The sequence below is a fragment of the Lycium barbarum genome, chromosome 7, assembly GCF_019175385.1.
Source record: "Lycium barbarum isolate Lr01 chromosome 7, ASM1917538v2, whole genome shotgun sequence".
In the NCBI taxonomy this organism is placed as follows: Eukaryota; Viridiplantae; Streptophyta; class Magnoliopsida; order Solanales; family Solanaceae; genus Lycium; species Lycium barbarum.
Window position 1 is genome coordinate 33,663,468 of NC_083343.1, and position 26,629 is coordinate 33,690,096.

Below are 26,629 nucleotides of genomic sequence, written 5' to 3' on the forward strand. Positions count from 1 at the left end.
CGTGTTGTCGTAGCGACCTTGCCGGTTCGCATATGTACAGAGATGTTGAGTTATCGGATATTTCTATGTTGAGCCTTTTCTGCGTGCAGGTATTGCTTGAGTTACGGTATAAAATATTCAAAGTAACTGTTAAGTCAGGTGGTTTCCGACCTACGGGGTGAAGCCTGTCATACTCCTCGTCAGGGAATGACAACCATGAAATATGGTTTAGATTCTTACCCCCAAGTAAATATATGACAAGAATGCCTTGAAATCACCTCAATCCGAGCTCCCAAACTTCTGAGAGAAAGGGCCATAAATTTTATATCCTTGTAGCACCTCCCTTTGGGAAGATTCCACTTACGAAACAAAAGTTGTTTACATACTTATAACGTTCAGAAGAAATATATTTAAAAAGATATTCGCAATAATTTAGTAGCGGAATTATGTGAAAAAGGTTTAAAAGTGCAACATTGTTTTTAATAATACACTTTATACAATACCTTAAAGAAATATCCAAGTATCAATTTAGTTTGGTAGTACCCTTCTTGAATAATCAAAATGTTGAACCAAATTCCTAATGAAATTTTATTTTCCATTCAGCACCACTGCAGGTTCATACTATACACGAATCTCAAACTTGCGAATATCAAAAGAAAACTAGTCTCCTTTGTACATAATTACAAGGCAAAATGTAAATTTACTACATGACATGACTTAGGTTATTATCACACCCTAAAACAAGTCAGCAAGTTCAAGTTACAAGCTGCGGTCTTATGGTCCGTCAAACCTCCAAAATTTCATACATAAGTTAACATATGGATCATTTACAAGTCCCAAAACTATACAAAACCTAAATGCATATGAAAATGTGATCTTCACTAAAGCTCCCATAAATTCTACTCCAAATGGCCATCTTCAAATCTTCTCCCATACATTACCTACGATAGAAAACAACTATCGCTAAGCATAAAGCTTAGTGGCGTATAAACTTTGGGCTTGAAGCCATTAGATTCTCCAATTCCCTTATCAATCGTAGGTAGCTTAATGAGATAAAAATAAATAAAGTAAACAAGTATATCGAAAGTATCAAATATCAAACCTTGAAGGGTTTCCAAATATCGATATCAATATTTGAATGCTCAAGTGTCAAGAAAGCTTATCAAATCAATTCCAGAGAGTTTGTCAAATAATAAATTTAGCCCAATATGTACGTCATGCCATCACACCAAGAATAATCATTATCAAGATGGACCGAAGCCACAAATCAAGTAGGGTCAAAACCCAATAATCAAGAGAATCAAGAACCATATTAAAAATGGCTTTCTAGTTCGTACTTAACATAGAGAAGTTCAATAACTAAGACAAAACACAATTTCAAAGTCAAGATGGCAAAAGATCCGAGTCAAAAGGCATGCCGATATCGGTGACAAAGGCACAACCACAAGAAGGACAAAGTCCCAGCAAGAATGAAAAATGATCAAGAAACTCGTACAAGTGGGAGATTTAGCGAATATCTTGCAATATTTGAGATAATAACCATACAATGATGTAAAGTGGAGAGAAAGGAAAAAACACATCAAGATATTTCAAAAATTCTAGAAAGTAAAGATATTCCAAGCTCAGGTTTATACACAAACCTTGGCGTTTTACCACACAACAAGTTCTCCCACAACTCGAGGAGTTCAAATCATCTATGCCATAGACCAACCAAATTTGTCCACTTCCTCAACCAATTCTGGTTAGCTTGTACAAGAGTATATATACATTAAATGCACAATCAAAGATCTATTTAAGTTCAGTGGTTTCGGTATGTTGAAACTAAACACGATATCAGGGAAAATTACCCAAAACTATCAAAACGTAAATTCTGGACAGTACCACTACGTTGTATTATGGCTCAATTTTAAAGGGGTAAACGATAAAACTAGACTTTGTTGTCTCATGAAAGTTGTATATTTATGTCTTGGGGTTCCAGATATAGTTAAATCATCCTAATATCAGTTTCATACGAAAATATATGCTCAAAATACTAACAATAGGACGAGGGTTTGTAAACGAAAATCTGGGCAGCACCTGCCCTGTATTCCTCACCCTTTTTCGAGTAAATACAGGCAAAACTAGGTTTTGTAGCTTCAACAAAAGTTGTAGACTATGGAATATATTTCTATATCATCTTGGCTCACTTAAAATGAAATTTTATACAAGGAGATATGCTAAAATTAGTAACGGCTATCTAGTTCAAAAAGGGGTTTGGTTAACTTACCTCAAAAGTGTGGAGTAGCTTTTGGCTCAACCACAACAAGTCTTGCTGGTGATTTAGTGGTAGAATTTATGAGAGAATAGGAGATTTGGGGTTTAAGTTTTTGGGAGAAAATGAAATTTGAGGTGGTGGAGAGGATATAAGCCCAAAAGGTATTATATATATACCTTGGATAAGGATGAAAGAAAAGGTGGCTTCCCAAACTTTTATGTTTGGATTAATAGGAAAGGTTTGCTGCCCAAACTTTATATATCTATTCTATTTCTTAATTTACTAAGATAGTAATAGGAGTAGTTTAGATAACTACACCATAACACTTCTAGCAAGTTCCAAATATCGTCAAATTCACGTTTAGAAAGTGCGAAGTAAAATATACCCTTACTATAAAGATATAGTCAATCGAAAATTCAAGTTTCAGTTTACAAATTTTGGGGTGTTACATGCTAGATGATCACGAAACTCCTCTTTGACAAGCCTCACTTAGTCATTGTGAGATTCCATCTAAGATAACCTTTTGAATCACCCAATTTGATCTTAAAATGAGAGACATATGACATTTTGAAGTTTTAAAGCAAGTCTGAAATTTAAGGACGAACTTAGGGACATAATCGATATTTTTAGAATTGTTGCACCAAAAAATTTAGTAATTGTAAAATCTTAGTTTTAGTACCTGAAACTCATCCGCAATCTCCGGGACACAAATCATATATGCATTTCAATCACAAAACACGCCACGAACATGATTGTACACTCAACACACCAAAAAGAGGTCGTCTTGACCCGATGTTTGACCAAGGTCAACTCCAATTCTTCATAATACCAGATTTTCAACCAACGACCCAAATCACACTGAATGCCTTGGGACCCGAACCAACAGTCCAACTAAGTCAATATATCACATTTCGGATCCAATGGAAGTGACGAAATTTTAAAAATGACGCATTTACTCCCGATGTTGACTTTGGTCAAACTTCTTTATTTTCTTAACTTAAGAACTTCAAATTCGTTAAAACTGATCTAAAACTCACTCGATTATTTCGATGATTGTACCACCCATCCCTGCAAGTCATTAATACCAAGATGAAACTATGGGAAGGGTAATTTAGGGGAAAAAGTCTAAAAGCTCAAAACGACCAAGCGGGTCGCTATATCACTATCACTTAAATACACGTTCGTCCTTGAACAGTAAAGAAAAGCACCAATGTTGTCAAGTAGTCGAAAAATCTCTATCATAAACCTCATGAAATCCTCCACGAGCGAGAATAACACTGATAGCGCCTCTTTTTCACTTTATCAGTCAAAACTTCCTGTAACTTAGCTCAAAGACCCAATTTCCATTTTACCAAACTCGAAATTTCTTTCACAGTTGATCCTCATATATTTGAACTGACTTCGCTCGAATTCCATGATTTTGATTATAACCATACCTCTGAACGCAACTTATTGATACCACAATTCCTCTCATAGGCACCACAATCCTTTAGTTGTAGCCGGAGTTGTTACACCTAAAAACTTTTCGTGTCGTTTGTATTGTGAGTAAACTAACGTATGCTCGGAGAGGTCAAGGAACCCTTATAAGGTTAAGGAAAACTCTTAACAACTGTTAAGTAAGAGTCTAAAGGTTCTGGGATGAAGCAAAATGAAGAAAATAAGTTTGTCAAAAATTTGGGACAATTTGGTAGAATTTCGGACAAACATTTTGGGTTAACTTTAGAGAGGTATATCTCCTAGTGTATCAGGAGTTTTGAGGTGGAATAAAAGCCTAAATTGAAGTTCATTGAGTCTAGTTTCAAACGCAACAAACCTCTCATCGATATGACGTCAGAGTAGAGAGTTATGGTCGTTACAAGTTAGGCCGGCGGAACAGATGCTCGCCCAGCTACAGTGCGCGAACGCCCAGCTACAGTGTGCGAAAATTCTAAGTCGGTGCAAACCGACTCTAGAACAATATAAAAGGGGGTTTACCCTTTATTTTCATCCAAACCACCCCTCAAAAATACCCTAAAACCTCTAGAACTTTCTCCCAACTTCCACCCATAAATTTTAGCCCAAATCAAGTGTAATCTCATGAATTAGTTTCGAATAGCGTATAGTTGTGATTATAGTATCATATTGCAGTGAATCTTGGCTTGGATACAAGGCGGATATTGAAGATATTGTAGCTATAGTGGGAACAAGGTAAAAATCTATCCTTGTTGATAGTGATTTCGGTGTATTTACGAAGATAAAGCTATTAAATGGTCGTATAATGAATTAGTTAGTTGAGAAATCGAATAAACATCATGTGGGATATTTTATGGAGTATTTTTGTATTGATGATGATATTGTTGATGTGAGTGTTGTTGTTATTGTTGTTGGTTGTTTGGTATTGTGATTTCGGGTTAGGGATATAAACCGGGGAGATGCTGCCCGAATTTTGGCAGATTCTAAAAGAATTTAACTTGAAGGCCTAAGACAAGCATATGACGATCAGCCTAACAATAACATGAATGGTTTTATGTGTGTATTATGAAACCGGAAGTAGGCTGAAAAATTGAGAAGTAAGCTTCCAGGTATGTTAAGGCTGTCCCCTTCCTTTCTAAAGGCATGATTCTTTTCTTATGAATCGACACATGCTTTCCATAACGTCCTTATTCCCAAAAATCTAGAAGGTCATGATTCTCAAAGTTCTTATGATGCCAAAGATAGATGTTTTTTATGATGATGATGATCCCATTCTAGAGATTCCAAAGCTTATGGATTTGATGCTATTATGAGATTATTGAGCTTATTTCATGATTTTCTTGATTTTATTCATTGTTGTTGATCTCACCTTATGTTGCTTGTTTCTTCGAGGTGAGATATAGTCATAACGATGATTCCATAATGACACATCGGAGGTTACCGACCTTACGTTACTCTGATGAAGTAGTAGCTCTTATTTAGGCTCTCATGCATGCTATTTATATTATATATGTATATACCTATTTTATGATACCGAGCCTTACTATAGCCGGGTACGGATACTACCAAGCTTATATGGCCGGGTATGATAGCTATTGCGCGTATACCACTGCAGTTGGGTATGAATATTACCAAACCTTACTAGGGTCGGGTACGGATAATACCGAGTCTATATGGCTAGGTACGGTATTGTGTAGATATGCATGTGGATATATGAAACGCTCTCCTAGAAAAAATAAAGTTAAGTAAGCATCACGAATGTCTTAAAAGGTATCATGAGGTATGAACAGTTTGCTTATCTTACGCAATACTTCATACTTTTATCATGTTACTATTCATGTCTTACATACTCAGTACATTGTTCGTACTAACGTCTTCTTTTGTGGACGCTACGTTCATGCCTGCAGGGAAGCGGGGAGACGGATCTGATCTTTAGGAGCTTCATCAATAGAGTCTCAGGAGCGCTCCATTTGCTTCGGAGCCACTATCTATTGGTATTACTCTTTTGTATATATACTTGGGCATGGCAGAGTCCTGCCCCGTCTTTATGGATTTCTATATTCTATATAGAGGCTCGTAGACAGATGTATGTAGCTAGATCTAACCTTATTAGTTCATATTGTTTTCTAATATTTTGGCAGCCTTGTCGGCTTATGATGATGGGCATAATTATTGATGATCATATAGAAATGTATTGTTATCTTGTGACATATGCCCTTATAGATCTTGACATCCATGAGCTATCTTTGTGGTCCACCTAGAGATGATTATGAGATGTATGTTCAAAGGTGCTCGGTAGTTTAGTTTCGGGTGCCCGTCATGGCCCTCTGGTTGGGTCGTGACAAAGGTTGTAATAGAGCAGCTCGTCCTAGGGTGTGTCTACGAGCCGTATCTAGTAGATTCTTATTTATGAGTGTGAAGCGCACCACACTTATAAACAGGAGGCTACGTGGCATTTAGGAATTATTGACCTTTCTTTCTCATCTTAGATCGTGCGATAGAGCTATGTTAACAGGACTCCCTTTTTCCTAATCGTGTGCTATGATTTCAGTAATGCCTTTGAAGAGGAAAGCTACAGCAGCTCAGAAGGGCAAGATGGTGGTCGGAAGGAGGACCAAACGGGGGTCACCGGTAGATATAGAGGAGGGTGAGTCTTAGAATAAGGCTCCATCCCGAACCTCTCATACTCCACCCATTTCAGAGGAGCATGAAGGGGGCCTCAGCTCCAGCTACAATACCCCAAGTTCCTCCACTAGATGCCTTTGGTCAGGAGAAGAGAGAGGCTATCAAATTGCTGACTCAGTTAGTCACCGGTCAGCCTCAGCGGCAGGGTGTGGGTCATAGTGATAGAGCGGTCAGTGCAAAAGCTCGTGATTTTGTTAGCTTGAACCCTCCCGAATTATTTGGGTCAAAACCTGATGAGGACCCGTGGATATTTATAGATGGATTATTGAGAACCTTGCAGATAATGCATGCTTCGGATGTGGAGTTAGTAGAGTTGGCCTCCTACAGATTACGGTATGTTGTGGTTTATTGGTATACGGTTTAGATGTCTTCTAGAGGAGTCAATGTTCCTCCACCAGTATGGCAAGAGTTTGTGGATTCTTTTCTCTTACATTTCCTTTTAATGTCCCTAACTTTTGTAAACGATCTCGGATTTGCTTTGAAACGTTCGTAATGGTTTCTGTACTAAAATGGCCATAACTTTCTCATACTAAACCGGATTGACTTGAAACATGTTTATGATCCTTCAAATGTCGGTAAGTGTACGTATCTATCGAGTCTTGATTTATGTGCATATGGTTTCACTCTACTCTGCTCGTGCAAGCCTCAGTATGTCCTTCACTGCGCCCCGGGCCAGGTTCTGGTATCGTGCGCCTCCTCTGCATTGTTCACCGCGTCCCTCATTGGAGAGCCGGGATCTGTTATATGTATATCTGCATATGATGATATGATGATATGGGGATGGCATGTGATGATCCAATTAACCGCGTCTCTCCCTAGAGGGCCGGGATCTGGTATATGCATATATGATATATGATGTCGGCATACATGATGACTTCATTCACCGCGTCCCTCACTAGAGGGCCGGGATCTGTTATATGTATATGATGACATATATTGTCGGCACGCATGTTCTGTGTTTGGAAAGTAAGCATTTTGGCACACCGGATAGTTTACTTATTTTCTGTACTTCTTCTGACATATGACATCGGTATGCATGATTTGCGTTCGGAAAAATAAGCATTTTGGTATTCTGAATAATGTACTTATTTTTGTATTGCTTTCTTCGATTTTGGTTCTGTTTTCTGTTTTCTATGCCTTACATACTCAGTACATATTCCATACTGACCCCCTTTCTTCGGGGGCTGCGTTTCATGCCACGCGGGTACACCCAGATGAGTAAAAGACATTGCTAGAAGATGCTTCAGCTGGATTGGCGAGATCCACTTCCTTTCGGAGTGTTGCCAAGTCAGAGTACATATGTTATGATTTCTGATTAATGTTAGAGACTTTGCAGACAGAGTCGTGGGTATAGAATGTCAGTCTTGTAAGCGGCTTCCCCAGCCGATGTTTCTTTATATATTATGTTAAAGATTCCATATGATTACAAATTTTGTTGATTTGAGAATGATAAAAAGAATGTTTCTGAAAGCTGTACTATGTATTTCATCCTTATTTGATTTAAAGATCCAAAAAGATTATGTGTGTACTAAGGGTCAGAGGGTTCGCTCGGCCCTAAGTAAGGGTCGGGTGCCCATCACACCCCAGGGAGATTAGGGTGTGACAAAGTGGTATCAGAGCAGGTTGTCCTAGGGGTTGTCTGCAAAGTCGTGTCCAGTAGAGTCCTGTTTATAGGTGTGAAGCCGGCCACATTTATAAACAGGAGGCTGCAAGGCATCTAGGAGTTGTTGACCTTCTTTCTGTCTTAGATCGTGCTGTTACACCACGAAAATTTCTCCGTACTTGTATGATGAGTAGAATGATGAAGAGTTTGAGTGGATGATGTTTTGTTAAGTCGGGAATGGCTAATTAAGAATTTTTGTGTCATGACCCGACTAGGGGCCGTGACGAGTACCCGATACTTGTACCGAGCACCCCTTATCTCGTGTCATATTCTTGTTACTAGGTGGCCACATGAACTATACCATATATATATATTTTTTTTCTTTTTTGTTACTTAACATTAGCATTAGCAGCATAATTATAAATACAGGCCATTAAACTTTACTAGCACCTTATACAGTGATGAGAACCACAAAAGCACAAAACACCTGACTGTACATATCTGTCTACGAGCCTCTAAGTATAATACATAGCATCTCGAAAAGGACCGGATACTGCCGAGTCCGGACATGTACACAAAAGTAGTACCGAATAGCTGGAGCCCCGAAAGAACTGGAGCACTCTCAATATACCGCTGGTGGAGCTCCTAAGGATCAAGTCCGTCAACCTGCTCACCTGCGCGGCATGAAACGCAGCGTCCGCAGGAAGGGACGTCAGTACGAATAGTGTACCGAGTCTGTAAGGCATGAATAGTAAAATAAGATCATACTAGAAAGCATAAAACATAGCATAGAGAAGGAGGGATATAATATGTACCTCTGTTTGCCTCTTAAGGCAGATACTTATGCAATTTAACTTTACCTCTAGAAATAACATATAGTCATCTCAAGTACACTGCCCGACCGCGTAGGTACGGTGTAATACTGCCCGACCCCATAGGTACGGCGTAGTGCTGCCCGACCATAGAGGTACGGTGTAACTTTATCTGCGCATACCATGGGGTAAAGGAATAAGCTGTTCATCTGAATGCCCCTTAGGGCGGATGCCATGCATGCTAGCTTTAAAAATAATATGTAAAAAATCCGTAAGTAAACTGCCCGACCATATAGGTGCGGTGTAATGCTGCCCGTCCCAATAGGAATGGTGCATAGACTGCCCGTCCATGTAGGATCGGTGTGTGAGCCCGCGTCCAGGCCTCCCGCGTCCGGGGTATAAGCTGCCCACTATAGTGGTGTGTATGTCTGCCCGGCCGCCCGTGGTACGGCACGGTGTCATAAAGTAAATAATACATAAGTATAAAGCATGCATGAGAGCCCAAGTGAAAGCTACAACTCTATCGGAGTGACATAAGGTCGGAAACCTCCGATTGCATTATGGAATAATCATCATGACTTTGCCTCGCCTTGAAGGGACTAGTAATATAAGGCGAGACTATCAACGAAGAATAGCGTTAAGGGAAAACATATGACAAGGTCATCATCATCATAAGTCACTTACTTGAAGTCTTTAGAAATTAGAGTCATAACCAAGGAGTAGCATTAAAGATCAATAACTAGCTTGACACTTTCATACTTATTTTGAGTCTTTAACTTAAGGCTCTTAGTCGTGGAATCACTCTTGTCATACTCATCATAGACATATTCATTTCTTAACATCACCGCTATCATTTTTATCATAGAATACTCTCTTTAGAATAATTGTAACACTTATCGGGTAATAACTGAACATTAAGGAAGAATCCGGGATCAATGGGCCCACCTCAGGTCAAATGAGGCGGCATACTAAATTTACATATGTTACGTGTCATGGCGTTACTTGTGAGGGTTTTAAGGTAATCGGGTCCTCTTTATGCAAGTTCTAGAGGTTCAAGAAGGTTTTTCAACATTTTGCACAATTTCTAGTTCAATTCTACTGAAGGAAAAAGGGAAAACTTTAAGTGCAGATTCCGGGGAATAGGGTTGTCCCCAAGGCTCGTACCCGACTTATTACGTCTAAGACATGCCATAAAAAGAAGGGTGAAGCCTTACATGCCTCTTTCCGCCCTTTTTGTTATTCCAAATTCGAGTCGCAAATCCGCCAAAATCTACAAATTGGTCAAATTTACCAAACTTCTATTAGAACTTTTAACATTGGAAATCTTAAGATAATACTTAGCTACCGAAATTTCGGCAGCATTTCCTCTGTAAATACTCCATCCCACCAAGTTCAACTTGGCCAATTTCAATCAACAACAATCCGGGAATTCAACCCGGCCAAACTAACAACACAATATCAACGACCATACTAACAATTTCCATATTCATTCCAAGTTGCATTATAATAACTCAATCAATATACTACTTCCTTCAAAACCTTCCAACTCTCATAAGAACATTAACAACATTATAATTCATATGCCGACAACACCATACTATCAACATTATCTTCCATACATGCAAGACATTATATTAAATTTTACATAAACTTCTAAAACAAGTCTCCAACTACTACCATTTCAGTAAAGTCATCCAACCTTCATTTTCAACATAGTATCCACAACAACGCAATATCACTCCTTAACCATTGAATCTTTATTTTACATCATGGAACTTACCATAACAACAATTACAATGCTAAGTAAAATTAATTCACCACACCTTTCCATAACCTACACCATTCGGCCAACACACCGCATATGCATGTTTTTATGAATTTCCATATTATCTATACTTCACAACAATAACCAACACACAACATAAAACAACACACACACACACACACGGCCACACACCTACACTCTTCCATCACATGAATTTCATCCATTTTCATACACCACATCATACATAAACATCCAAAACATATAAAGGATAATAAATTCTTACCTTTTCTTCTAATCTTCCTTCTTGAATACAACTTGCAACTCATAAGAACATGTGATTTCTTGCTCCCATGAACACTCCAACTTGCTAGGGACCCTTTAATTGGTAGGAAATTATTTTTTGGAGAAAATATTTCCAAAGTTCTTGTGGAACTTGAGGTTGGCCGAATGGCCTTCAAGTTTTTCTCCTTATTTTTCTTGTTCTTTGTTTTCTTGAATTCTCTAGAAAATTTGATGAATAAAGATGACTTCCTACATATATATCCACAAGTCTTTCACCAATTTTCATTATTTATAAATAGGTCCCCCAAAATAAAAATATGGTCACATGATCCCTCTCTCTCCTTTTCTAGAAGATCCTTCCATTTTCTTGGATTTTCTTAAAATAAATAAAGAAGTCCAAATGTCTTCCTTTGTAAGATTTAGTCCACATTTCCTTATAGTGTGTAATTAGCCCCCACTAATTAATAAAAATTTGGGCATATGCCACCCATGCCACACGACCATATTGGAATTTTTCTAAGAATTCTTCTTGAACACTTGTGAAATTACCATTTTACCCTTCGTCTTCCTCCATAATTCCACGGGTCATATTGCGCATTTCCCTTCTCGCCCCTAGCCTTTCTTAATATTTCCACTTCGAAATTCTTCATAAGCGACTCATATGTTTAACAAAATAAAAGTAAGTCCTTACTTGTCATCTCCCCGCAATCACCTTGAATTATCCGATTGTACAAAAATGCGGGATATAACATCCTCCCCCCCTTTAGAACATTCGTCCTCAAATGTTAAACTAGCCTCATAGTGTATTATAATACTTCGGGGAGGTCTCCTTTGTAGATGTTTCTCATATCACTTAACATATCCATTTTAGAAGCTTAGGTTGCCTTTAAGTCGTAGGTCAATAGATTTAGCTCTGAACGCTGGCTCTGCGTTAACAAGTCCCCTTTTACTGGACCTTGCATCGTCACAATCCATTTTAGGTCCAACATGTCCTCCCCCCCCCCCCCCCCCCCTTTATTAAGAGGGTCTGCACACGCCTATGCCCTTTAATAATCGTCTCCTTCGTGATCTTTTACCATTTTAGTTCCTTCTTCATAGTGTTTGTCACGTTTATTTCCTTGTTAGATATGTTCCTGTACAGCACCGCATTAGGCCTTTCTAGCCTTGTGGGTTCAGCATCGTTCTTACCCTGTGACTTCCATGCTCATACCTCTCATTGCGTCCTTTGAATTTCATTCAGCTAACACATTCTATGCATCGCGACACTACTTGTTAAAATCCTACAGTCACCGATAATAGGTCATGTGTATATATATATATACCTTTTCACCACTATTTTACTTACAGATACCCCCAAGAGCTAGTCAAACTTTCTTTAACCCTGAAACTTTATCATGCTCTCTTTCCTTCTGTTAGTCTAGTCCGCCTCTGTCTGCAGGACTTCTATAGGGTTCCTAACCACTCCACACACTCTAATTTACGTTGGCTACCTAATTTCACATTCGTCTCTTGTTCCCATACTTATGAAAATTTCAGCACATTTCCCAGGGGGTCATCCATCCTGAGATTGCTCTCACCCTAGCACGCTTAACCTCGAAACTTTAACGCGTTTTTGGGTCTTAGTATTAGTATTTTACCTCCATTCTCCTGGACTATCTTTATCACATCACCAGGGGTGGGTTGGGGTTTAACAACTTCCAAGACGCCCTCATAACGAAATGTTTCCTTTCAATTACTATTTTAGCCTCCGTAATGACTATTACTCACCTTTTTCTTACGTATACAGCTACTCTTTGTTCCGACTCCCCAATTTCCCATAAGTTCAATAATGTAAGAGTGATACATGATAAGGTAGGGTCTAGATCCATTAACACACGCATATAATTAAGAAAATACTAACAGTGTACCCGTAGCCACGTCTGGGGAAGGTTCAGGATCCTGCCGTCCTGTCAATGCATATATACGGTGCGGGGGGCCGGCTGAACTGGGTGTCCCTCCTCTACCTCGGCCACGGCCTGCTGGGGCCTGGGAAGATTGTCTAGGAGGGCGCACAGACGATGATGAACCGGCTACCGATCCCATGGGTTGATTCGCACCTGTACCTCGCATCGAGGGGCAGTCACGCATCATATGCCCCGTCTGTCCACAAGAATAACAAGCTTTCGAACCCAGGCGGCACTGTCCCGAATGCATCCTACCATACTGGTTACACTGGGGTGGGGGTGGCCTCGTCTGACCAGATCCACTGCCATACTGGGGGCTCGAAATCCTGGACTGCTCCTGTGTCTGACCCCCTCTATATTCACTGCTGGCTCCAAAAGATCTGGCCCTTTTTCTGGAGCTCCTATTCACATAACGCTCGCTCTTCTGCAACGGATGTTGTTCCTCCAGGTTCTGGGCGTGGGCCTGGATACGGGCAATGGTCATCCCATCCTGGAGTGAAGCTGTCAAACATTCCTTAATTAAGTGTGGCCCCAGTCCACTCACAAATCGGTGTACGTGATCCCCCATATCAGCTATCATGGCTGGGGCGTACCGGGCCAACGAGTTAAAATGAAGGCTATATTCTCAGACACTCATATTTCCCTGTTTAAGATTCAAAAACATATCAGTTCGAGCCCGTCGAACCTCTGGCGGTAAGAAATGCCGTAGAAATGCCTCCGTAAACTCCTGCCAGACTGGGGGAGGGGCATTTGCTCACCTAGAGGATATCCAGCTGTTATACCACAATACTGCTACATCCCGCAACCTGTACGATTCCAATTCCACTGACTCTGTATCTGAAACATGTATTATTCTCAGTGTCCTTAACATCTCATCTATGAAATTCTGCGGGTCTTCCTCTGGTTTCGAGCCATAGAACTCCAGAGGTTTTAGGGTAATAAAATCACGAGCCTGGCACTCACTGCCCTGGCTCCCTCATCTGTGTCTTGCCGCTGGACTTGTGCGGCGACTAACTGGTCAATAACTGGATGGCCTCTGCCATCTGCTGGCCCGGAGCTGCTGGCGGTGGAACTGGAGGTGCGGGGGCTGGAGCTGGAACTCTTTCCTGCTCTGCTGGTGCAGGGGAAGCAGGAGGAGTCTGAGGGGGAGCTTCAGTATAGGACTCGTCTTCTTCTGGCTCCTGTTCAACTCTGCTTCCAGCCGCCAACTTGCCCTTCTGGGCCGCCGTAGTCTTCCTCTTCTTCGGCATTACTAAAATCGTAACATAGAATTAAGAAAAGAACAAGGAAGCCTGGTAACATAGCTCTATCGCACGATCTAGAAGACAAAGAAGGTCATATTTCCTAAATGCCCTGCAGCCTCCTATTTATAAGTGTGGCGCGCTACACACCCATAAACAAGACTCTACTAGACACGGCTCGTAGACAAACCCCTAGGACCGAAATGCTCTGATACCACTTCTGTCACGACCCGACTAGGGGCCGTGACGAGTACCCGATACTTGTACCGAGCACCCATTATCTCGTGTCATATTCTTATTACTAGGTGGCCACATGAACTATACCATATATATTTTTTTTTTCTTTTTTGTTACTTAACATTAGCATTAGCAGCATAATTATAAATACAGGCCATTAAACTTTACTAGCACCTTATACAGTGATGAGAACCACAAAAGCACAAAATACCTAACTGTACATATCTGTCTACGAGCCTCTAAGTATAATACATAGCATCTCGAAAAGGACCGGATATTGCCGAGTCCAGACATGTACACAAAAGTAGTACCGAATAGCTGGAGACCCGAAAGAACTGGAGCACTCTCAATATACCGCTGGTGGAGCTCCTAAGGATCAAGTCCGCCAACCTGCTCACCTGCGCGGCATGAAACGCAGCGTCCGCAGGAAGGGACGTCAGTACGAATAGTGTACCGAGTATGTAAGGCATGAATAATAAAATAAGATCATACTAGAAAGCATAAAACATAGCATAGAGAAGGAGGGATATAATCTGTACCTCTGTTTGCCTCTTAAGGCAGATACTTATGCAATTTAACTTTACCTCTAGAAATAACATATAGTCATCTCAAGTACACTGCCCGACCGCGTAGGTACGGTGTAATACTGCCAGACCCCATAGGTACGGCGTAGTGCTGCCCGACCATAGAGGTACGGTGTAACTTTATCTGAGCATACCATGGGGTAAAGGAATAAGTTGTTCATCTGAATGCCCCTTAGGGCAGATGCCATGCATGCTAGCTTTAAAAATAATATGTAAAAAATCTGTAAGTAAACTGCCCGACCATATAGGTGCGGTGTAATGCTGCCCGTCCCAATAGGAACGGTGCATAGACTGCCCGTCCATGTAGGATCGGTGTGTGAGCCCGTGTCCAGGCCTCCCGCGTCCGGGGTATAAGCTGCCCACTATAGTGGTGTGTATGTCTGCCCGGCCGCCCGTGGGATGGCACGGTGTCATAAAGTAAATAATACATAAGTATAAAGCATGCATGAGAGCCCAAGTGAAAGCTACAACTCTATCAGAGTGACATAAGGTCGGAAACCTCCGATTGCATTATGGAATAATCATCATGACTTTGCCTCGCCTTGAAGGGACTAGTAATATAAGGCGAGACTATCAACGAAGAATAGCGTTAAGGGAAAACATATGACAAGGTCATCATCATCATAAGTCACTTACTTGAAGTCTTTAGAAATTAGAGTCATAACCAAGGAGTAGCATTAAAGATCAATAACTAGCTTGACACTTTCATACTTATTTTGAGTCTTTAACTTAAGGCTCTTAGTCGTGGAATCACTCTTGTCATACTCATCATAGACATATTCATTTCTTAACATCACCGCTATCATTTTTATCATAGAATACTCTCTTTAGAATAATTGTAACACTTATCGGGTAATAACTGAACATTAAGGAAGAATCCGGGATCAATGGGCCCACCTCAGGTCAAATGAGGCGGCATACTAAATTTACATATGTTACGTGTCATGGCGTTACTTGTGAGGGTTTTAAGGTAATCGGGTCCTCTTTATGCAAGTTCTAGAGGTTCAAGAAGGTTTTTCAACATTTTGCACAATTTCTAGTTCAATTCTACTGAAGGAAAAAGGGAAAACTTTAAGTGCAGATTCCGGGGAATAGGGTTTTCCCCGAGGCTCGTACCCGACTTATTACGTCTAAGAAATGCCATAGAAAGAAGGGTGAAGCCTTACATGCCTCTTTCCGCCCTTTTTGTTATTCCAAATTCGAGTCACAAATCCGCCAAAATCTACAAATTGGTCAAATTTACCAAACTTCTATTAGAACTTTTAACATTGGAAATCTTAAGATAATACTTGGCTACCGAAATTTCGGCAGCATTTCCTCTGTAAATACTCCATCCCACCAAGTTCAACTTGGCCAATTTCAATCAACAACAATCCGGGAATTCAACCTGGCCAAACTAACAACACAATATCAACGACCATATTAACAATTTCCATATTCATTCCAAGTTGCATTATAATAACTCAATCATACTACTACTTCCTTCAAAACCTTCCAACTCTCCTAAGAACATTAACAACATTATAATTCATATGCCGACAACACCATACTATCAACATTATCTTCCATACATGCAAGACATTATATTAAATTTGACATAAACTTCTAAAACAAGTCTCCAACTACTACCATTTCACTAAAGTCATCCAACCTTCATTTTCAACATAGTATCCACAACAACGCAATTTCACTCCTTAACCATTGAATCCTTATTTTACATCATGGAACTTACCATAACAACAATTATAATGCTAAGTAAAATTAATTCACCACCCCTTTCCATAACCTACACCATTCTGCCAACACACCGCATATGCATGTTTTTATGAATTTCCATATTATCTATACTTCACAACAATAACCAACACATAACATAACACAACACACACACACACACGGCCACACACCTACACTCTTCCATCACATGAATTTCATCCATTTTCATACACCACATCATACATAAACATCCAAAACATATAAAGGATAATAAATTCTTACCTTTTCTTCTAATCTTCCTTCTTGAATACAACTTGCAACTCACAACGACATGTGATTTCTTGCTCTTATGAACACTCCAACTTGCTAGGGACCCTTTAATTGGTAGGAAATTATTTTTTGGAGAAATTTTTTCCAAAGTTCTTGTGGAACTTGAGGTTCGCCGAATGGGCTTCAAGTTTTTATCCTTATTTTTCTTGTTCTTTGTTTTCTTGAATTCTCTAGAAAATTTGATGAATTAAGATGACTTCCTACATATATATCCACAAGTCTTTCACCAATTTTCATTATTTATAAATAGGTCCCCCAAAATAAAAATATGGTCACATGATCCCTCTCTCTCCTTTTCTAGAAGATCCTTCCATTTTCTTGGATTTTCTTAAAATAAATAAAGAAGACTAAATGTCTTCCTTTGTAAGATTTAGTCCACATTTCCTTATAGTGTGTAATTAGCCCCCACTAATTAATAAAAATACGGGCATATGCCACCCATGCCACACGGCCATATTGGAATTTTTCCAAGAATTCTTCTTGAACACTTGTGAAATTACCATTTTACCCTTCGTCTTCCTCCATAATTCCACGGGTCATATTGCGCATTTCCCTTCTCGCCCCTAGCCTTTCTTAATATTTCCACTTCGAAATTCTTCATAAGCGACTCATATGCTTAACAAAATAAAAGTAAGTCCTTACTTGTCATCTCCCCGCAATCACCTTGAATTATCCGATTGTACAAAAATGCGGGATATAACATTTTGGAAATAAGAAAGTTGCGGAAAATTTTTTGTCCAGTGGTTGTATATGGAACTATACGGCCCGTAAAGTGATTTACGGACCGTATAGTGCAATCGTCCTCCAGCTTGTCAAAAATCTCAACTTTCTGTAAATTGTGAAAATGGTTAAATACGACTTGGAGGACGGCCCGTAAACTGGTTTACGGACCGTTAACCTCAGTCGTAAATTGCCATAATCCCCAGCCAAACTTTCTGTTTCTGGGATGATTAAAAACGACCATGGAGGACGGACCGTAAACCACAATACGGTCCGTAAGCTGCAATTTACGACCACTGTTCATCCCGACAATTTTTCATTAAAGACCAGATTTTGAATTATTAAAAGGGAACTTAAGCCTCAATTCACGTCATTTTATTCCACACAACTCAAGAAACTTCTAGACCTCTCCACATACTTCATCTATAGAAATTCCAAAGAATCAAAAGAACATCAAGACCAACAACACCAAATTCATGAAATCAAGTGTAAGAACACAACAAAGGATCATCTAAGTGAAGAAATTTCAAAGAAGGTGGAACTAAGGTTTTGGCTAATTGAAGTATTTCAACTTAAGGATTGTTCAACCATCATCCAACGTAAGTTTCACGATTATTCCATGTTGTTTGAAGTATTGGAAATCTTAGACACTTGAAATGTAGAAGAACATAGAAATGGGTCATTATTGAGTGAATAGTGACATAAATGAATGATAGTGGAATTGAACTATGAATATTGAAGTGTTGTGGGTACTAATACGTTATAAATGATGTTTATATCATGAAACAAGCATTAAATGCATGAAAACGCAAGGATGAGGTAGAAGTAGAAATAAGGGAAAATTGGAGGAAAATGGTGAATTTTGCCAAATGTACGTAAATGACGATTGTTGATTATGATATTGCGAATAATATTATGAATATTGGGAGTTGATGTAGAACGTGAGAAAAGTAGTATGAGCGAAGGAAGCGTTGCTCGACTTCTCCTAGAATTAGCGACGCGTTCTTATAGTTAGTTTGCTAATGTTGATACGAATTCTCTTATGAAGGTAACGACGTGATATCGACGGAGAACAAGTGAGCGATATCTTAGCTAAATGACCAAGGTATGTGAGGCTAGTCCTTCTTTCTAATGGCATGAATCTTTTAGCTTGAATCCCTATTCCTTTCATGAGTTCTTACATTCTAAGAAGTTAAAAGCTTATACCTATGAATGTCTATATGAGATAAGTTATACGATATGATGACACTAGAATGATGATGATGTTATTCCTTGCCTACACTCACCTTATGTACTAGTCCTTTCAAGGTGAGGCAGAACGTCCATAATGGTTCCATAATGTAATCGGGGGATCACGACCTTACGTCACCCCGATGGAGTAAAGTTGATGATGAGCCTTATACACGCATTATGATAAGATAAGTATTTTGTGATAAGCATATTACTATGAGTATTTACGTTAAGCATGTCATGATTGCATTCACACCGGGCCTAGTTGGCCGGGCAGACACCGCTTCGGCGAGCGGCGATACGGATACACCACGACTTACGGGCGTGGGCAGACACCACTAGTGGGCGGCATGAGATGTTACCCCGGACGCGGGAGGCCTGGACGCGGGCTAATATTATTGATTATCACACCGTTCCGACATGGACGGGCAGCTTGCATATGATGCATACATGTTATGATGATGAGTATGAGTAAGATAGCATGCATTACTTCATTTATGATTATCAGTCAGATCCAGATGTCTCATGTTGATGTTATCCCCATATTATTGATGTTTCCTTTCATTATGTATGCCTCTCATACTCGGTACAATATTCATACTGACGTCCTTTCTTCGGACGCTGTGTTCATGCCCACAAGTAGACAGGGAAGAGAACTTGGCCCAGGTCCTCAGTAGCTGTCAGCTGATAGATAGCACTTCATTGTTCGGAGGTGCTTATGGCTATTCTTTTGATGTACATTCATACATGCATATTTTGGGCATGACGGAGTCTTGTTCCGTCTATGTATTCATTATGTTAGTAGAGGCTAGTAGATACGCAGTGTGGGTTAGATGGTCTCACAAGATGTTTTCATATGTATGTATATTATTTTGATGGCCGAGAGGCAAATGTATATAAAGTATTTATGTTTTGACTAAATATGATTTTCCTACAGTTGGTATGCAATTGATAAAAGAGTATTAAATGAGCAAGACAAGCAGTAGAGTGAGCGGTGCTCGGTAATTGCTCCGGGTACCCGTCGCGGCCCCTAGTCAGGTCGTGACAGAAGTGGTATCAGAGTAGTTCGCCCTAGGAAGTGTCTACGAGCCGTGTCTAGTAGAGTCTTGTTTATGGTGTGTTGTACGCCACGCTAATAAACAAGCGGCTACAGGGCATTTAGGAAAATCACCATTCTTCTTCTCATGAGATCGTGCGATAGAGCCATGTCTAGGATTATATCATTCCTAAAAGTGCGTTGTGGTTTCAGAAACATGCCGCCGAAAGGAAAAGCTACAGCTGCCCAGAAAGGCAAAGCTACGACGAAGAAGCGGGTAGAAAGAGAGCCTCCGGCGGAGGTAGAGGAAAGTGAATCGCAAAGTGAGGTCGCGGCTAAGTGATAGTTCGGCTAGTACAAGAGCTCGTGATTTCCTTACTCTAAACCCTCTAGAATTTTTTGCGTCGAAGCCAGATGAGGACCCACAAGGTTATATCGATGAGATATTGCGGACGCTGAAAATTATGCATGCTTCTGCGACCGAATCCGTGGAGTTGGCCTCATATAGACTCCGCGATGTGGCGGTGCTATGGTATAAGAATTGGGTGATAACAAGGGGAGAGAATGCACCACCTCCCGTCTGGCAAGAGTTTGTAAATGCCTTTATTCGTCACTACTTGCCACCTGAAGTCCGCCGAGCTAGAGCGGATAGGTTCTTGAATTTGAAACAGGGAAGCATGAGTGCCCGAGAGTATAGTATGCAATTTAACTCATTGGCCCGGTATGCTCCGACTATGGTGGCTGACCTGGGAGACCGAGTCTATAGATTTGTGAGTGGTTTAGGACCACACTTGTTCAGAGATTGTCTGACAGCTTCTTTGCAAGACGGGATGGATATTTCCCGGATACAGGCCCATGCTCAGAACCTCGAGGAACGACAACGACAGCAGAGAAGTGATCGTGATGGTGACATAAGACAAGGTAAGAGGGCTAGATCTATGGGGGAGAGCAGTGAGTACCGAGGGGGACCGAGACAGACGCATTCTAGGCACTCAGGTCAGTCAGTGACTAGTGCACCTCCCAGATTCTCGGATAGGAGATTTGACCGTTCTTTTCACTCAGGTCAGGGGCAGAGTTCGAGGGCCTCAGATTCGCAGTCTAGGGGAGACTTTATCCAGAGGAGACCTCCAGTACCGCGGTGTAGCCAAGTGCGGTAAATTGCATTCCGGACAGTGTCGTCAGGGTTCGGATGCTTGTTATGCTTGTGGGCAGGTTGGTCATATGATGAGAAATTGCCCTTCAGCGAGAGATATAGCGGGGACTCAGCCCACAGGTTCAGCAGCGGGGTCTTCATCAGTGCGCCCGACAGCACAGACTCCTCAGTCTATAACAGGCAGAGGCAGAGGTAGAGGGGGAGCATCCACTTCAGGTGTTGTTTAGCCCTGTGTATATGCCTTAGCTGGGCGACAGGATCTTGAGTCTTCCCCAGACGTCGTCACAGGTACCTTGACTATATTTTCCCGTGATGTATATGCTCTGATTGATCCGGGTTCTACCTTCTCATATATTACTCCGTATATCGTTGATTGTGTTGGGGTGAGACCTGAGCTAATTAAACCTTTCGAGGTATTCATTCCAGTTGGTGATGCTGTAATAGTGAAGCAAGTATATAAGAACTGTGTAGTCATTATATGTGATCGTCAGACAAAGGCTGATTTGATTGAACTTGAGATGATAGATTTTGACGTAATTATGGGTATGGACTGGGTGGCATCGTGGTTTCCATAACATTCCAAGCAAAATTATAATGACCTTGTGCATCTTCTAAACTTGCATCTTGATTTGTAACTTTAATCTTCAAATCTGCAAGTACAAAATTTTGAAAAGACTATAAATAACTATTGATAAAATAATATACGTAAATTTTACACTAGAAATGGTTAAACCGCCTTACCTATATCCAACATCAACAAAGCTGCAGGAAACTAAGAAAAAAACAATTAGAAAAGCTTTGGGACACATTAACAAAGAACCCAAAATCTATTTTAAAGAACTACAACTAAAACAATAAGCAATACGTCTAATTATATTTCCAACAAAATGAAAGGAATCAAAAGTTGTATCAATTAATTCAAGACCTACTGATCAAAAGAACTAATTCAATACCTACTAACTACTGAATTTACTCTCATGTTATATGCCAAGTAGAAAGATGTATTTTGCTGGCAACATTGTAGATTAGAAAATTCTAAAGTACACCAAATACTCATGGGTGAACTTAAAATACTCCTAAAACCTGTTTTTCAAACTTCAAGTTTAATGTTGAAATAATGGGTCAATTTGATAAACAAACATTTCTAGAAGTAAACTCCACATATTTTTCAGGCTTTTGAAAGAATATCAAATTTAAAATGAATGCAACTAATGATCAAATAAAGTCATGGAACTGAGTAAATTAACTTGCTTCTTTTTTCTTTCTTCTGAATTATAGGTCTGGCTTCACAGTGAACTATTTCTACAACACTTACTGCAGTAATGAGCCAAGGTGAGATTAGGCTTCTCTGTTTAGCAATAAATAGTGTAGATTATATCAGGTGATGTAATCTTTGCTAGTTTTTTTTTAAACAGGTAACATTGTATTCTTATCTAGTTTTCCTTTAACAAAAGTGTACATGTATTCACTCCTGGGCCTTTCTTTTCCTACATGTCTCATTGATTTATGTAATGTGTCACCTAATGACATACTACTAAAGAAGAACATGTTTATACGAGCAACAAGAAACTGTGTTCAGTCTATAATATAAGCACTTTAAGCATTGACTACAGGCCAAAAAAAGTATATTGAAAGAGTGATATTAGACTAACTCTAAAATAGACCCGTGGCTAAAGGAAAAGCATTTCTAAAGGCAACAATCATCCAACATATTTTCCATCATGACATATCTCTAGCCATCAAAACTATAGCCATATTATCACCTATAGTGTTTTGAAATACTGAGTAGAAGCAGAAACATAAACATTTTCAGGCAAGGACAAACATTCAACAAGAGATCTAAAACTGTCTTTCTTTCTCCACATCGTCCCAACAAGCGATTAATAGGAATTTATGAAAACATCTAATAAAGAAACCATATTGAAAGGAAAGGGATGAATGGTGTGGCATGTCAAAATCTAATCATTCAATTACATAATACCTTTAAAACGTAAAAGGCAACAGGATGTACAATTTATGAAGTAGTAGTAGAGGTAGTACATCAAATTTGACTGACTGTATACATTCAATAAGAGGTACCTTATGAACAAAGAGAGGGTAAAAAAAAACTGAGAAGAAGAAAGCTAGCAGATTTTATGTCCAGCTGTGTTAGAAGTTTAAAGTGTTTTGGAAATATTGGTATCTCTCCCTCGGTCAAATATTATGAACTAAGAGAATGATGAGAATGGAAAAGTTGACCTACCAAATTTGAGATAACCAGAAAATTCTTCAAAGAAAGCTCTCGCTGGACAATGTTAAATAGAAGAATCACCCAACGTACTTTAAGTTACAAGTTCAATAGGTACAAAATAAATTAAATGTCAAGTACATACTAACCTGGCTAGGAGAAAAAATGCAAGTATCCTCTCCATTTATTCCATAACTCTTTCATCCTTCCCAAGATACGATCAGGATGATCATTCAATTCAACACCCTCAAATTTATCCTACACTAATCAAAACATGAGTTGAGCAAATGGTGCTCTTGATCCAAATTATATGGTGCTTTATAACATTTTTACCAAGGAAGAAGCGAATATAACAAGTGTCAAATTTTAAAATTTACGGGAGGTTAACTCAAGTTTAAAATTTCAACAAGCGAAATATTAAAGTTTTCATGATTAAAGATCGAAGTTAACTCAATGCACTCAACTTTTAGTTATGTATTGATAGACACAAGGTAAATGGTAAAAGGCCTTATACTGAAAAGTAGTTGAAGTACTACTCTGTATATATGAAAAAACTGCCCCTATTCATACAATTTCCTTCCTTCGTTTCTTCATTTTCCACTTTCATTTATTTAGTTTCACAGTTTTAAGAAAATGCATATCTAATATTAACTATCAGGACATAAGTGTATAAAGAGATTCCATTACATCTATTCTTATAGATGAATTTTCATAGTGACTAACATCTAATTTGCTTTTGTATAAATCAGGGAAAATGTTTTGATCGAAATTGGATGGAATTAAGCCTTAAACATACCATTCTTTACAATATAACAGTCACAACACTAAGTTAGTCTATGCGTACAAGGAAATGGCCAGGAAAAATGTTGGTTGACAGAGTTAGGCCTAAAATAGGAGGAAATAAACTCTTAACTGGCATGTTCTCTTTCTCAACCAAATGATCTAAGCTCTCCTCGTCCTCGTCCCTTTCCTATAGCACCTATAGCACCTGGCACGACGAATGCATATCTGGTAGTAGTCTTCATAGTCGATCCCACCTCATTTTCAGTCTTTGATGGTTCCATATTGAACCTATAAAGCGCCAAAAGTAAAAAGCAATAAGAGAAAATGTGACAATGTAGTAATAAAAGAAATCATGCCATCAGAATGTGTAACAATGAATATACTAATTCATAAAGATATACTTCACCTCATCAGTTCTTTTTCATTTCTTTTGCGAAGGATTTACCATTTAAGAGAGCAACTAATAATAGTAAAGATATTGGTCCCAAGAAAAAGCAACAAATATTCCAAAACAATATTTCTTTTCTTGTTTGTTGATTAAGCAAGAAGAGTTTCATTAAAAGGCATAATTGAAGATGCAACAATTACAAAGGGGAACGTCAGGAGTTTTCTCAAATACAAAAGTTAGCTTAATCTACATCTACAACTAAGGAGCAAACCCCATCAAAAACTGATCACAACTAGCTACAAGAGCCTGCACTGCTCAGCCAAATAAAATTATAAATTCATTAAGTATTTAGCTTTAAGAGCATTTTAGAAGTAGAAATCCCATCAAAACACCTACGGTTCCTTTCATTTCAAATGCACCAAAAAATTGTAGCAGGTACCATTAACCAGTACTTTTTGATGAATTTACCTACTTTCCATGAGCACCAGTTTTCATAGGCTTCTTTAATGCTGCTAGGCATAACCCAGACTAGTCCAAAAATACACAAAAACATGTTCCAAATGTTAGCAGCCACTGGGCAGTGTAATAGAAGATGTCTAACACTTTCAGAGTCTCTTTCGCACATGAAGTATCTATTTACAATCTGGATTTTTCTCTTCATTCGTTGTCTTGAGTAAGACAAGCTTCATAGAGAGACAACCAGTAGAAGCAAATCACTTTAGGGGGAAGATGCCTAAAAACAGATTGTATTTTATCTAGAAAAGGATACAACAAACAGGAAAGGACGAAACAAAGTATAGACTTACATAACCACATCACCTATTGGTAAATCACAAAAAAGACTCAAAAGTTGAGAAATAAAATATCCAACATGTTAAAAGCTAGAATACAAAGAATTTGTACATAAGAATATGCTTTCGATCTCCAAGAATTATAACTTCAAGACACCCCAATTCAGTAATGAGGATATCACAGGAAACCCGTTTCTCAGAAAATGGTTTTCAAAAGAAAAATGATACATATGTCTGGAGATCCACATTTAACTGATCAAAAAGAATAAATAATTCAATATTCGGTAAAAACCAACAACAACAACAACACATACCCAATGTAATCCCACAAGTAGGATCTGGAAAGGGTAGATTCTACACGGACCTTACCCCTACATTGAGAGGTAGGGAGGCTATTTCCGAGAGACCCTCGGCTCAAGGATTCCTTGAGCTAGAATATAAGTAAACTAACAGCTTATCAATGTGACTAGAGTTCCATAATATCTTCCACACTAAAGCAAAAAAGCAAAACAGTAATATAAGCAAAAAATAAAAATAGTAATATGCTAAATTAGCTATGTATTCAAAAGAGAACTAGTAACCACATGTGAATTGTGAATCAAGTTACAAAATGCATCTCATATCCTATATCATGTTAGCCACAGCTGTAAAGGAAATAATGAGAGCTACCCAACACCATTGCTTGCAAAATCACTTAAGCTGGATCGTATAGTTTTAGTTCAATCAACAAGAACTTGAACAGCAAGAATCTGAAGGATTTTCACTATTCATACTTGTAATCTGAGTAAGATTACAGTAGATCGAGCATTGATCCTTATATCAAAGTAAGAATCATAAATCTAAAAAATTGTCTGCAAAATCACTTCAGTCCTATTGTTATAGCTACTTTAATATCTCGTACCGAATCCGAACCCAAATACCGTAGATCTAAAATTTTACTCTGAATACCGTATCGATTACCGAATTATCAAAATTTTACTCCCGAACACCGAATACAAAAACCGTAATTCTGAAAGTTTACAATGAAAGCGTATTTTTTTAATCTCTACTAAGATATGGCTTATCACCAACGACAAACTCCGGGATTCTTAGCTTACCCATCTAATACATCAAACTCCAAATGGGTATGCTATAATACTTATAAAACAAGACCAAATTGAAAAAAGGGAATAACAGTAAGCTAAGTGAAAAATGCATCTGTGTTTTGAGAAACAACGGAAGTTTGAAGATTAGCAGGGAATTGTAGTTGTTGGGCTTGAAGGCCTTCACGGCGCTCTCTTGGGCAACGATCGGCAAAGCTAGGGCATAGTACACGATGGGTCTGATGCGTAGAGACTAGGGTAGAACTGCGACCACTTATGTTTTGAGAAAGCTGAGACACTTTTTAGTTTATAGAATATTTTATTTCTGTATACAAA

General features: G+C 39.1%; 1 long non-coding RNA gene across 12 annotated transcripts; it reads right to left on the reverse strand.

The window, feature by feature from the left end:
• Nucleotides 1-753: 753 nt before the first annotated feature.
• Nucleotides 754-26,629, reverse strand: LOC132603385 (uncharacterized). 12 transcript variants are annotated; one of them, XR_009568202.1, is made up of 7 exons: nucleotides 24,889-26,629; nucleotides 24,163-24,320; nucleotides 23,399-23,507; nucleotides 21,764-21,784; nucleotides 21,622-21,672; nucleotides 2,913-8,647; nucleotides 754-920 (listed from the first exon to the last, which is right to left on the reverse strand). It is a non-coding gene; the product is annotated as an uncharacterized LOC132603385 (long non-coding RNA). The 12 variants fall into 12 exon arrangements; XR_009568210.1 differs by adding an exon at nucleotides 14,565-14,651 and having other exon boundaries at nucleotides 8,561-8,647; nucleotides 24,163-26,629; XR_009568206.1 differs by adding an exon at nucleotides 14,565-14,651 and having other exon boundaries at nucleotides 24,163-26,629.